The 13,704-nt window shown below is 45.4% G+C and overlaps 1 protein-coding gene across 2 annotated transcripts in view; it reads right to left on the bottom strand.

Moving 5' to 3' along the window:
- The window catches only part of afg2a (AFG2 AAA ATPase homolog A), a 594,246-nt gene that overhangs the window by 510,548 nt on the left and 69,994 nt on the right, over positions 1-13,704 (bottom strand). The window lies entirely within an intron of this gene.

Below are 13,704 nucleotides of genomic sequence, written 5' to 3'. Positions count from 1 at the left end.
AAAAGGAGTTAGATGTAGTCCTTACTAGGGGGATCAAGGGATATGGCGAGAAAGCAGGAATGGGGTACTGAAGTTGCATGTTCAGCCATGAACTCATTGAATGGCGGTGCAGGCTAGAAGGGCCGAATGGCCTACTCCTGCACCTATTTTCTATGTTTCGATGTTTCTATGAGCCAAGTTTTAAAGGGGTATCCCTTGTCTCCTTCGAGCCAGCCCTTAGGTCTGTCTCCTGGAGCGAAAAGGTCTGGAATGTTGGCATTATGACAGCTCCCAGGGAATCTACTACACACCTGTCTGAACCTCCTCTTGTGGTTGCACACCAGCTGTGCACTGATGGACAAATATTCCTTTTGGAATATAAAAACTCCTGGATGCTGTGGCGGTGCTCGGATTACCACGTGTGTGCAGTCGATGGCACCCTGTACCTGTGGGAATCCAGCCGAATCAGAGCGTCTGCTCATTCTGGCTATTGTCTTCTCGAGGGAAAGTTACATAATTGTCGGTCCTGGAAAACAATCAGTGACCTGCCTTATTTATATGCAGCCATCTGTGATATCCTAGATATGTAGCTGTTAACGTCCTGGAAGGATCCGGAGGTGAAAAAGTCGAGGGCAGTAGTCACTTTGGCAGCCACTGATACTACGTAGCCACCAGGTAGCTGATCTACCACAGCTTGTGGAAGCACTGCTGTTCCGAGAGGTCAAGGGTGCTGAGCCTCTGTCTGTAAGTCTTGTGACGTGGTTAGTGCCACCTGTGACCTCAGCCCCTTTTGTGTGCACCTCCCTCCTGTGCACCATCGTCCTGTGCACGTGATGACCCCACCACAGCAAGCCCTCACTGTTGTGGCGGTGATGGTCTTCCTCTTCTGATGTGCTGTCAAACACATCCAAGGTGCCTCACATCCTGAACTCACCTCTTTGAAATCCTCCAGCTGAAAAAAAGCTCTATTCACACAAGCACTCTCTGCCAAACATTTGCCAGAGGGAACTGAGGCATCAGCTGCAATAAGTGAGCTTTTATTCAGTTGGGACAATTACAAGTTTAAATACCCACCTGAAATGCTATTCAAATTCGTTCTCTGGTCAGTTGTCTGAGCTCTGGGAAACCCGTGCTGCTCATCTTATATTTGGAGCCAAGTTAAAAACAATTTAAAGATACTTCCTATTTAAAGATAAAGATGTCTCCTAAAGACATTAAGTACCCGCCTGCATCCAATAATTAAACCTCGACTTCAGCGAGTCGGTTTCTTGCCGGCATCCAGACAGACCTGTTACACCCAGATGTGGGCACTTTGGAGCCGGGTTATGCTCCTACTCTAAAAATCAAAAATTTTAACCCCTACCTACTTCCAACCCACCTGTTCTTGTGGTTAAAATCCCCCTGAAGAACTTTACAACAGGATGAGGCTTCATTGGAAGGGAAGTGTGGCTGGCAGCGCAAGTAACTCAGATTCCAAAACCCCACACTACCCTTAAACCACCATTCTTCTCCAATGAAGAAACAATTACACCCTTCTCCTCCTTTTACATTATCAAACCTGCAGACATTCTGCTGGATTATCCTGACTGGGGTAATTACTATACTTCATGCTCAGTGGTATCTTTATCACACTATTTCTTAACTTTCTTCACTTACAGTAATTACAGCCAATAAGTTTGCCAGCAGCTTTTATGAAATACAGCTGTATATTGATTCAAATACTAATCAAGGCAATTATTTGGGAACATTTTTCATAATTGAAGTGGTGTTCAAAACCACTCTCCAAATACTCAATCCCCTCACATTTATGAGTTCCGAACCGATTCAGGAGTGCAGTGCTGACGTGCATTAGTAATATTTTATGTTATAACAGCAGAGGAAAGGGAATACTTAGAAGAGAGAAAGCTGTTGAGAAAAAGCACAAGCTGAAAAACAATTACTTGGCTTTGAGTGAACAGGAGTGTGTCAGTTCCCTCTTTAAAGTTGCCTTCACCAACATCTGGCACTGCACATGATGGATGCACTCCTACTGAGAAGTCGATATAACCAGTTTTTAGCCTGTCACTGGATTCCTGCATGTTCTTGGAGTGGTGGGCAAGCATGAAGGAATAATACTCGATCACAAAGGATAATATTCCTTCAACATGAAGCTTGAAAGCATGCAAATGACTGCCAACTTCTTTGGCTCCTCTCACTGCTCCTTTATTGTGACTCAGTCAATCTTGCCAAAGCTCTTTCAACAAAGAGACTGAATGGCTCCTTGGGAACCATAACTATAGCCTAAAGATTTGGCTCTTGATAACCCAAAACACCACTGGAGCACAAATACAGTAAGGTACTTTGTGTACACAAATCATCCTCAAACAAACAAAGGTTCTGTTGCTTTAATTGCTCTGGATGTACATGCCAGTTTGCACCTAAAAAGATCAGTGAAATCTTTTCCTGTGTGTTGCAAGAAGCATAATATCAGTATCCATTTTCTTGATTACAACTGGTTACAGGTCACAAATAGTTTTGCAAATTAGATCTCAGAGATGCAGTGATCGTGTTCATTTTTTAAAAAGGGAACAAATCTGACAGCGGCAACTACAGAGGAATCTCCCTGCTATCAACCACTGGGAAGGTTGTCGCTAAGAGTCCTCCTCAACCGTCTTCTCCCTGTGGCCGAGGAGCTCCTCTCAGAGTCACAGTGCGGATTTCATCCCCTATGGGGAACAACGTACATGATCTTTGCAGCATGATAACTGCAGGAAAAATGAAGGGAGCAGCGCTAGCCCTTATACATGGCCTTTTTCGATCTTACAAAGGCCTTTGACACTGTCGACCGTGAGGGTCGATGGAGCGTCCTCCTCAGTTTTGGGTGCCCCCAAAAGTTTGTCAACATTCTTTGCCTGCTCCACGATGACATGCAGGCCGTGATCCTTACCAGCGGATCCGTTACAGACCCATTCCACATCCGAACCGGAATCAAACAGGGCTGCGTCATCGCTCCAACCCTTTTCTCAATCTTCCTCACGGCCATGCTCCACCTCACTGTCAACAAGCTCCCCGCTGGAGTGGAACTAAACTACAGAACCAGTGGGAAGCTGTTTAACCTACGCCATCTCCAGACCAGGTCCAAGATCACCCAAACCTCTGTCGTTGAACTGCAGTTTGCGTCTGCACACACTGAGGTTGAACTCCAGGATATAGTCGATGTATTCACTGAGGCATATGAAAACATGGGCCTTATGCTTAACATCCGTAACACAAAAGTCCTCCTCCAGCCTGTCCTCGTCGCACAGCACTGCCCCCCAGTCATCAAGATTCACAGCGCGACCCTCTTCCCATACCTCGGGAGTCTCCTGTCAACAAAGGCAGACATTGATGCAGAGATTCAACATCGCCTCCAGTGTGCCAGTGCAGCCTTCGGCCGCCTGAGGAAGATTGTGAATGAAGACCAGGCCCTCAAACCTACAGGGCTGTAATAACACCCGCCCTCCTGTATGGATCAGAGACATGGACAACTTACAGAAGACACATCAAGTCGCTGGAGATACATCACCAACGATGTCTCCGCAAGATCCTGCAAATCCCCTGGGAGGACAGACGCACCAACATCAGTGTCCTCGCCCAGGCTAACATCCCCAGCATTGAAGCGCTGACCACACTCGATCAGCTTCGCTGTGCAGGCCACATAGTCCGTATGCCAGACACGAGACTCCCTAAGCAGCTGCTCTATGTGGAGCTCCTTCATGGCAAACAAGCCAAAGGTGGGCAGCGGAAACATTACAAGGACACCCTCAAAGCCTCGCTGATGAAGTGCGACATCATCACTGACGCCTGGGAGACCCTGGCCGAAGACCACCCTATGTGGAGAAAGTGCTCTTCGAATCTCAACGCTGCAAGCGTGAAGAGGTCAGGCGCAGGCAGCGGAAGGAGCGTGTGGTAAATCATTGCCCCCCCCGCCTTCCCCCGATGAATATCTGTCCCACCTGTGACAGGCTCTATGGCTCTTGTGTTGGGCTGTTCAGCCACCAAAGAACTCACTTTAGGGGTGGAAGCAAGTCTTCCTCGATTCCGAGGGACTGCCTGATGATGATGATGATGATGATGAATATCAGTATCCATTATTTTGATTACAAATGGTTACAAGTCACTGAAATAGTTTTGCAAATTACCATTAAGGATCAAGTCACGCTTCTGGTCTGTGCAAACACGTGGCATAACCTTGATACACATTAGGTAATAATGATATGGGCCCAGAATTTACTGAAAATAATTATTAATGCGCAAATTGGTCAGCATCTTGTAGCGAGGAAGAGGTGCCCGAGAATTCTGAAATGCCACAGGTTGCTGGCTGATTTGGCCACTCTGCTATTACGTTTGCTCTTAACCTCCCTGTGATTTTCATGATGTTGCTGCATTTGCACATTAATTTCTCATTAAATTTGCCACAGATAGTTAAGTCTACTAATTAATAGCATAAGTACCCTTTTAATGATGTGATAATTGTCAATTAAACTTCCAATCAACCTTTCTGGCCCAGAAAGTGAACTATTAAAAGTGTGGCGTCTCATTCCTTCAGATTGTGAATTGAAGGGAGATTTAAAAAATGTCAAATTTAAAATGTACATTTTTTGTTTTCTTATACTGGTCTCTTTTTTTTTCTCTTAATCCAATCTTCCTTTCCCTCTCTGTATTTCTCATTCTGTCCCTGATTTGACATTGAATTCATTCACCATTCTGTCCCTGATTTGACATTGAATTCATTCACGTTAATTCATCCTTCTTCTGTTTATTTCTCAATCCTTTAATCTCATTGGTTAAGGAGATACACTGTTTGTCCCATTGTTCACCAAAGTCCCAGATGCCCTTGGTGCGCCGTTATCAGTTCGCACTTCAAGCAACTTTGTTGTCAAAATGTTTAAAAACCTAAACATGCAATAACAAGTCTCATCATCATCATCATCATAGCCAGTCCCTCGGAATCGAGGAAGACTTGCTTCCACTCCTATGAGTTCTTAGGTGGCTGAACAGTCCAATACGAGAACCACAGTCTCCGTCACAGGAGAGACAGGTTTACCACACGCTCTTTCCGCTGCCTGCGCTTGATTTCTGCATGCTCTCGACATTGAGACTTAAGGTGCTCAGCGCCCTCCCGGATGCACTTCCTCCACTTAGGGCGGTCTTTGGCCAGGGACTCCCAGGTGTCAGTGAGGATGTTGCACTTTATCAGGGAGGCTTTGAGGGTATCCTTGTAACGTTTCCTCTGCCCATCTTTGGCTCGTTTGCCGTGAAGGAGTTCAGAGTAGAGAGCTTGCTTTGGGAGCCTCGTGTCTGGCATGTGAACTATGTGGCTTGCCCAGCGGAGCTGATCAAGTGTGGTCAGTGCTTCAATGCTGGGGATGTTGGCCTGAATGAAGACGCTAATGTTGATGTGTCTGTTGTCCTAGGGGATTTGTAGGATCTTGCGGAGACATCGTTGGTGGTATTTCTCCAGCGACTTGAGCTGTCTACTGTACATGGTCCATGTCTCTGAGCGATACAGGAGGGCGGATACTACAGCCCTGTAGACCATGACCTTGGTGGTAGTTTTGAGGGCCTGGTCTTCAAACACTCTTTTCCTCAGGCGGCCAAAAGCTACACTACCGCATTGGTCAATAACAAGATCAACAGGGCACACTGAGATGGCCCACTCTGGCAAAACTAGGACAATATTCTAAATTAATTTTATTCTGTAATAGACAGTGAGCTGTACAGATTAGTTGTATTTGTGGAATAAAAATAGTTTCAATTTGGCAATCATTCAGATCCTGTTTATACAACACATGTGTGAGCAATTTCCCATGGTTACTGCGATTTGAAAACTCCACTGTAGTTGAGTTGCTGCAGGCCGGACTTTGGCACAGGTTTATACTTGGTCAAGTAATGTAGTGCCATGCACTCCTCTGTGCAAGACATCATGCAGATGCTCAGAGAGAAGTAGCTAGAAAGATATAGAACTGAGACCTAGATGTAACTCAATGCCACCCATCATTCTATATATAATGCAGTGCCACCCATTTACCCCCAGCATATAACAATGGCAGCCATCTATTCCCCTATATATAAAAGTCAAAGTCACCCATCTATTATCCTGCATTTAATTCAATGCCAACCCTCCCCTATCCTATTGGCAACACTGAATATACGTAACTTTATCACCTGTGTACCCGGACTGTGAATCACATACAAGATAATTATTAGCTTCTATATAATTTACTAAAAAATAATAGAAATGCAAAACTCAGTTTGAATAACATTTAGCATATTGAAGACACCACAGACATTCATTACTTTAATTCATCAAGAGACAATCTTCCATTTTCACCACCAAAATCAATATTGAAATTGTCACATGTTCATAGGGCAAAAAATGTTGATTAATTCAAATCACCACTGCCCATTAACAGTGCTGATTGGCTCAAATATCCCAATGCCTAAATGTGAATCAAAATGTAGTTCCATTCATTGGATAGGTAAGAAAAGTTATCCATCAGCATGAGCAACCACCACAAAACAAACTAATCAATTTGCTCATATAGGGCCCAACTTTGTCCATGACTTGCATCAATTCTTTTCTGGCTTAAGTTAAAAAATGCCATTTTCCCCAAAAGATTTGCTCCAGAGTAAATCAGTTAGGTACGATTTTTTTAGGTCAGTTTTTTTTTCCCCAAAAGGGGGCGTTCCCAGACACTCCCGCCAGTTTTGGCCATTTATGCCACTTTGGCCAGCAAAAACTTACTACAAATCCACTTAGGTCAGCGTATGCGGCCAGCTCTGAAAACCTTGCGACAGTGAAGAAAAAGCAGCGCACATTCGGCAGACATTAGGGCAGGGATAGAGGAGGGAAGGGAACTGGAGAGGATCTCAACAACCAAGCACCAAACATTGTAAGGAAAAGCTCAAACAATTAAAATACTAATAAAAATGAAGTAAATCCTACCGGAGAAATGCGAGCTGTTGGCAGCAATGTCACGGGTAGCCAGAGAGAGAGATGCTGTTTTACAAAACACTCTTTCTCCCCCCACTCCCCCCAAAACACTCTTTCTCTCTCCCCCCGAAACGCTCCTCCTCCCCCCCCCACAATATACTCTTTCTCTCCACCCCCCCCAAAACTCTCCTCCACCCCCCTTCCCCCAATCAAAACTCTCAAGCACAATAAAAAATAAAACCAAAGTCCTACCTCGCCCGGGAACTCAGCAGGCTGGTCGGCCGGTGCGGGAGGCCACTCGGCTGGGGATAGGGTGCGGCAAGATCAGGGCGTCCCTTCGGCCGGGGATAGGGGCTGCGAGCATCGGGTCCCGCTCACAGCCGCAGGACATGCTAGGAGGGCAGGAGCATGCGCGCAGGTGCCGGCACTGTTTTCGCCGCTGGCCTGTTGCTCCGCCCCCCACTTCACACTGCACACCACACCAGGACTCCGAAGAGCGGCCAGGATGGGGCCCCTTTTTTCCGGCGCCCTTTCCAGCGTGCAAAGTCGGCGCACTTAAGGCAAGTACACCGAAAAAAGTGGTTGGGCAAAGTTGGGCCCTTTATCCCCCAGTGCCAGCAAGTCCCACGAAATCAACAATTCAAATCCCTCAAAAAATGTCTGCAGTGTTGATTTTTGACCCAGACGAGAATATAAACAACAGGGCCTTTGGTCATGCCATAAACTTTGCTTGGAACGTCAAGTTTTGGCTTACACTTTATTGACCTATTTTTCTGTCTTAAAACCTATAAAGTTGCACATGTACAACCTGAGGACTGATCTTCTGCACGTATATTTAGCGTAAGTTCCACTGTCATTATACCTTCCTCGAAAAAATTCCCTCAATCCCTCTGCAGTTGCAAACTTCTGTCCCATCTCTAACCTCCGTCTCCTCTCCAAAGTACTTGAACGTGTTTTCACCTCCCATCTTTCCCACCAATCCCTGTTTTAATCTCACCAATCAGGTTTCTGCCCCTTGCCACAGCAATGAAACACCGCTCAAATCACAAATGACATTCACTGTGACTGTTCAGTATTATCCTTGTTCATCCTTCCCAGCAGCCTTTGACAAGGTCGACCACACCATCTTTCTCCAATGCAGCTCCTCTGTTGTCCAGCTGCATGGGACTACCCTTGCATGGTTCCATTCTTAACCTATCCAATCATAGCCAGAGCATCTCCAACAATGGCTTCTCTTCTGATCCCTGCACCATTACCTCTGGAGTCCTCCCAAAGATCTACCTTGGCCTCCTTCTCATGGCATGACATGGGGTCAGCTTCCACACATACACTGATGATACCCAGCTCTGCCTCTCAATCAGCTGTCTCAACCCCTCAACTGTCACTGTGCTGTCTGACATCCAGTCCTGGTTGAGTTGCAATTCCTCCAGTTAAACATTGGGAAGACTGAAGTCACAAACTCTGCATCCTCACCAGTGATTCCATCACTCTCCCCAAACACTATCTCAGGTTGAAACAGACCCCATCTGGAATACTGGATTCAGGTCTGCGCATCTCAGGGAAGATGTATTGGCCTCAGTAGGGGTACAGTGCAGATTCACTGGAATGATACCAGGACTTAAAGGGTTATAAAATTAGGAGAACAGATTGCATAAACTTGGCTTTTATTCACTTGAGTTTAAACGGTTGCGATCTCATCAAGGTATTTAAAATGATGAAGGGATTCAATAGGGTAGATTCAAAATTATTTTCTATGGTGGGAGAAATACAGAAGAGGGCATAATCTTAAAACAAGAACTAGGCCATTGAAGAGTGGAACAAGGAATCACTTTTTCCACACAAAGGGTAGTGAAAATCTGGAACTCATTCACCAAAAGGCTGTGGTTGTTGGGCCAATTTAAATTTTTCAGACTGTGATCGATAGATTTTTGTTAGGTAAGGGTATCAAGATATCAGAAACAAAGGCAGATAAATGGAGTTGAGGTAATTCGCCATGATCTAATTGAGTGCCAGAACAGCCTCGATGGTCTGAAAGGCCTACGCCTGTTCCTATGTACCACTCTCCCCTGCTCTTCCTGTCCTCCTTCCCCCTCCCACCCCCAAATTTCCATCTCCTTCTTGCTCCTACCACACTCCCCCGCTCCTCTTCCTGTCATGATCCTCTGCTGATCCAAGGGAGGTTTTTGTATGCAAGATGTACTTGGAAATTAAAATACTATCACTATAAATTCTAATAGTCAATAAATTACAATGGCAAAATGGAATCCATGTTTGTGAGCTACAAGCTGAACTGGTATTCAAAAAGGTGTACTTAACCATTATCATCTATTGAATGACCTTATTTGGACCTGCATCAGCCAGTTCAAGGTTCAATTCTCTGAAGCATACCTACGAGATGGTCCACCAAATCAAATTCCAGGCATGCCAGAACAGGAATCATTATTCAGCAAACACAGTAAAAAAAATGAAATTCCCTCAATGTTTTGTTCATTTATGCAAGGACTATAAAGTATCAGCGGCAGTTAGCGAGAGGCGGGAGCAGCGTCGGAGCAGCCTATAAAAGGCCCAGCGGGTGTTCCACAGGCAGCGGCAGTTGGCGAGAGGCGGGAGCAGCGTCGGAGCGGCCTATAAAAGGCGTACCGGCGCAGTTGCAGCGGGGAGAGAAGGCAAAAAAGTGTGTGGGAAGTGTATCCGCCTCCAGCTCCTGACGGACCGCGTTGTGGAATTGGAACTGAGGGTGGATTCACTCTGGAGCATCCACGATGCTGAGAATGACGTGAGTAGCACGTGTAGCGAGTTGGTCTTACCACAGGAGAAGGGTCCACAGCCAGCTAGGGAATGGAAGACCAGCAGGAAGAGCAGTGCAAGGAAGGTAGGGCAGGGGTCCCCTGCGGTCATCCCCCTGCAAAACAGATACACTGCTTTGAGTGCTGTTGAGGGGGATGACTCATCAGGGGAGGGCAGCAGCAGCCAAGTTCATGGCACTGTGGCTGGCTCTGTTGCACAGGAGGGCAGGAAAAAGAGTGGGAGAGCGATAGTGATAGGGGATTCAATCGTAAGGGGAATAGATAGGCATTTCTGCGGCCGCAACCGAGACTCCAGGATGGTATGTTGCCTCTCTGGTGCAAGGGTCAAGGATGTCTCAGAGCGGGTGCAGGACATTCTAAAAAGGGAGGGAGAACAGCCAGTTGTCGTGGTGCACATTGGTACCAACGACATAGGTAAAAAAAAAAGGGATGAGGTCCTACGATACGATTTTAAGGAGCTAGGAGCTAAATTAAAAAGTAGGACCTCAAAAGTAGTAATCTCGGGATTGCTACCAGTGCCACGTGCTAGTCAGAGTAGGAATCGCAGGATAGCTCAGATGAATAAGTGGCTTGAGCAGTGGTGCAGCAGGGAGGGATTCAAATTCCTGGGGCATTGGAACAGGTTCTGGGGGAGGTGGGACCAGTACAAACTGGACGGTCTGCACCTGGGCAGGACCGGAACCAATGTCCTAGGGGGAGTATTTGCTAGTGCTGTTGGGAAGGAGTTAAACTAATATGGCAGGGGAATGGGAACCAATGCAGGGAGACAAAGGGAAACAAAAAGGAGACAAAAGCAAAAGACAGAAAGGAGATGAGTAAAAGTGGAGGGCAGAGAAACCCAAGGCAAGAAACAAAAAGGGCCACTGAATATAAAGGGGCTGCAGGAGGGGTCAAAACTAAAAATCATGGTTTAAAAACTAGGATGAAAACACTCTACCTAAATGCACTCAGCATTCGAAATAAAGTAAATGTGTTGACGGCACAAATCATTACAAATGGGTATGATTTGGTGGCCATTACAGAAACATGGTTGCAGGGTGGCCAAGACTGGGAATTAAACAAACAGGGGTATCTGACGATTCAGAAAGATAGACAAGAAGGGAAAGGAGGTGGGGTAGCTCTGTTAATAAAGGATGATATCAGGGCAGTTGTGAGGGATGATATTGGCTCCAATGAACAAAATGTTGAATCATTGTGGATGGAGATTAGAGATAGTAAGGGGAAAAAGTCACTGGTCGGCGTAGTTTATAGACCCCCAAATAATAACTTCACGGTGGGGCGGGCAATAATCAAGGGAATAATGGAGGCATGTGAAAAAGGAACGGCAGTAGTCATGGGGGATTTTAACCTACATATCGATTGGTCAAATCAAATCGCATGGGGTAGCCTGGAGGAGGAATTCATAGAATGCATATGGGATTGTTTCTTAGAACAGTATGTAACAGAACCTACAAGGGAGCAAGCCATCTTAGATCTGGTCCTGTGTAATGAGACAGGAAAAATAAACGATCTCCTCGTAAAAGATCCTCTCGGAATGAGTGATCACAGTATGGTTGAATTTGTAATACAGATTGAGGGTGAGGAAGTTGTGTCAGAAACAAGCGTACTATGCTTAAACAAAGGGGACTACAGTGGGATGAGGGCAGAGTTGGCTAAAGTAGACTGGAAACAAAGACTAAACGGTGGCACAATTGAGGAACAGCGGAGGACTTTTAAGGAGCTCTTTCATAGTGCGCAACAAAAATATATTCCAGTGATAAAGAAGGGCAGCAAGAGAAGGGATAACCAGCCGTGGATAACCAAGGAAATAAAGAAGAGTATCAAATCAAAGACCAATGCGTATAAGGTGGTCAAGGTTAGTGGGAAACTAGAGGATTGGGAAAATTTTAAGCAACAGCAAAGAATGACTAAAAAAGCAATAAAGAAAGGGAAGACAGATTACGAAGGTAAACTTGCGCAAAACATAAAAACAGATAGTAAAAGCTTTTACTGATATATAAAACGGAAAAGAGTGACTAAAGTAAATGTTGGTCCCTTAGAAAATGAGGAGGAGGATTTAATAATGGGAAATGTGGAAATGGCTGAGACCTTAAACAATTATTTTGCTTCGGTCTTCACAGTGGAAGACACAAAAACCATGCCAAAAATTGCAGGCCACAGGAATGTGGGAAGGGAGGACCTTGAGACAATCATTATCACTAGGGGGGTAGTGCTGGATAGGCTAATGGGACTCAAGGTAGACAAGCCCCCTGGTCTTGATGAAATGCATCCCAGGGTATTAAAAAAGATGGCGGAAGTTATAGCAGATGCATTCGTTATAATCTACCAAAATTCTCTGGACTCTGGGGAGGTACCAGCGGATTGGAAAGCAGCTAATGTAACGCCTCTGTTTAAAAAAAGGGGCAGGCAAAAGGCAGGTAACTATAGGCCGGTTAGTTTAACATCTGTCGTGGGGAAAATGCTTGAAGCTATCATTAAGGAAGAAATAGCGGGACATCTAGATAGGAATAGTGCAATCAAGCAGACGCAACATGGATTCATGAAGGGGAAATCATGTTTAACTAATTTACTGGAATTTTTTGAGGATATAACGAGCATGGTGGATAGAGGTGTACCGATGGATGTGGTGTATTTAGATTTCCAAAAGGCATTCGATAAGGTGCCACACAAAAGGTTACTGCAGAAGATAGAGGTACGTGGCGTCAGAGGAAATGTATTAGCATGGATAGAGAATTGGCTGGCGAACAGAAAGGCAGAGAGTTGGGATAAATGGGTCCTTTTCGGGTTGGAAATCGGTGGTTAGTGGTGTGCCACAGGGATCGGTGCTGGGACCACAACTGTTTACAATATACATAGATGACCTGGAAGAGGGGACAGAGTGTAGTGCAACAAAATTTGCAGATGACACTATGATTAGTGGGAAAGCGGGTTGTGTAGAGGACTCGGAGGCTGCAAGGAGATTTGGATAGGTTAAGCGAATGGGCTAAGGTTTGGCAGATGGAATACAATGTCGGTAAGTGTGAGGTCATCCACCTTGGGGAAAAAAAAAACAGTAAAAGGGAATATTATTTGAATGGGGAGAAATTACAACATGCTGAGGTGCAGAGGGACCTGGGGGTCCTTGTGCATGAATCCCAAAAAGTTAGTTTGCAAGTGCAGCAGGTAATCAGGAAGGCGAATGGAATGTTGGCCTTCATTGCGAGAGGGATGGAGTACAAAAGCAGGGAGGTCCTGCTGCAACTGTATAGGGTATTGGTAAGGCCGCACCTGGAGTACTGCGTGCAGTTTTGGTCACCTTACTTAAGGAAGGATATACTAGCTTTGGAAGGGGTACAGAGACGATTCACTAGACTGATTCCGGAAATGAGGGGGTTACCTTATGATGATAGATTGAGTAGACTGGGTCTTTACTCGTTGGAGTTCAGAAGGATGAGGGGTGATCTTATAGAAACATTTAAAATCATGAAAGGGATAGACAAGATAGAGGCAGAGAGGTTGTTTCCACTGGTAGGGGAGACTAGAACTAGGGGGCACAGCCTCAAAATACAGGGGAGCCAATTTAAAACCGAGTTGAGAAGGAATTTCTTTTCCCAGAGGGTTGTGAATCTGTGGAATTCTCTGCCCAGGGAAGCAGTTGAGGCTAGCTCATTGAATGTTTTCAAGTCACAGATAGATAGATTTTTAACCAATAAGGGAATTAAGGGTTACGGGGAGAGGGCGGGTAAGTGGAGCTGAGTCCACGGCCAGATCAGCCATGATCTTATTGAATGGCGGAGCAGGCTCGAGGGGCTAGATGGCCTACTCCTGTTGCTAATTCTTATGTTCTTATGTTTACTCGGAGGAAACTAAAAATAGAAACAAGGCAAGCATTATTTTATTAAAAATAGCATAAAATCGTAAAATATCTTACTTTCCAACTTAAAAGTTACACAAAACAGCCTTTTCTGGAAATCACAGGACTTA

The sequence above is a fragment of the Pristiophorus japonicus genome, chromosome 2 (genome assembly GCF_044704955.1).
Source record: "Pristiophorus japonicus isolate sPriJap1 chromosome 2, sPriJap1.hap1, whole genome shotgun sequence".
Classification (NCBI taxonomy): domain Eukaryota; kingdom Metazoa; phylum Chordata; class Chondrichthyes; family Pristiophoridae; genus Pristiophorus; species Pristiophorus japonicus.
The sequence above is the reverse complement of the archived record's forward strand: the minus strand, read 5'-3'. Positions and strand labels throughout refer to the sequence as shown.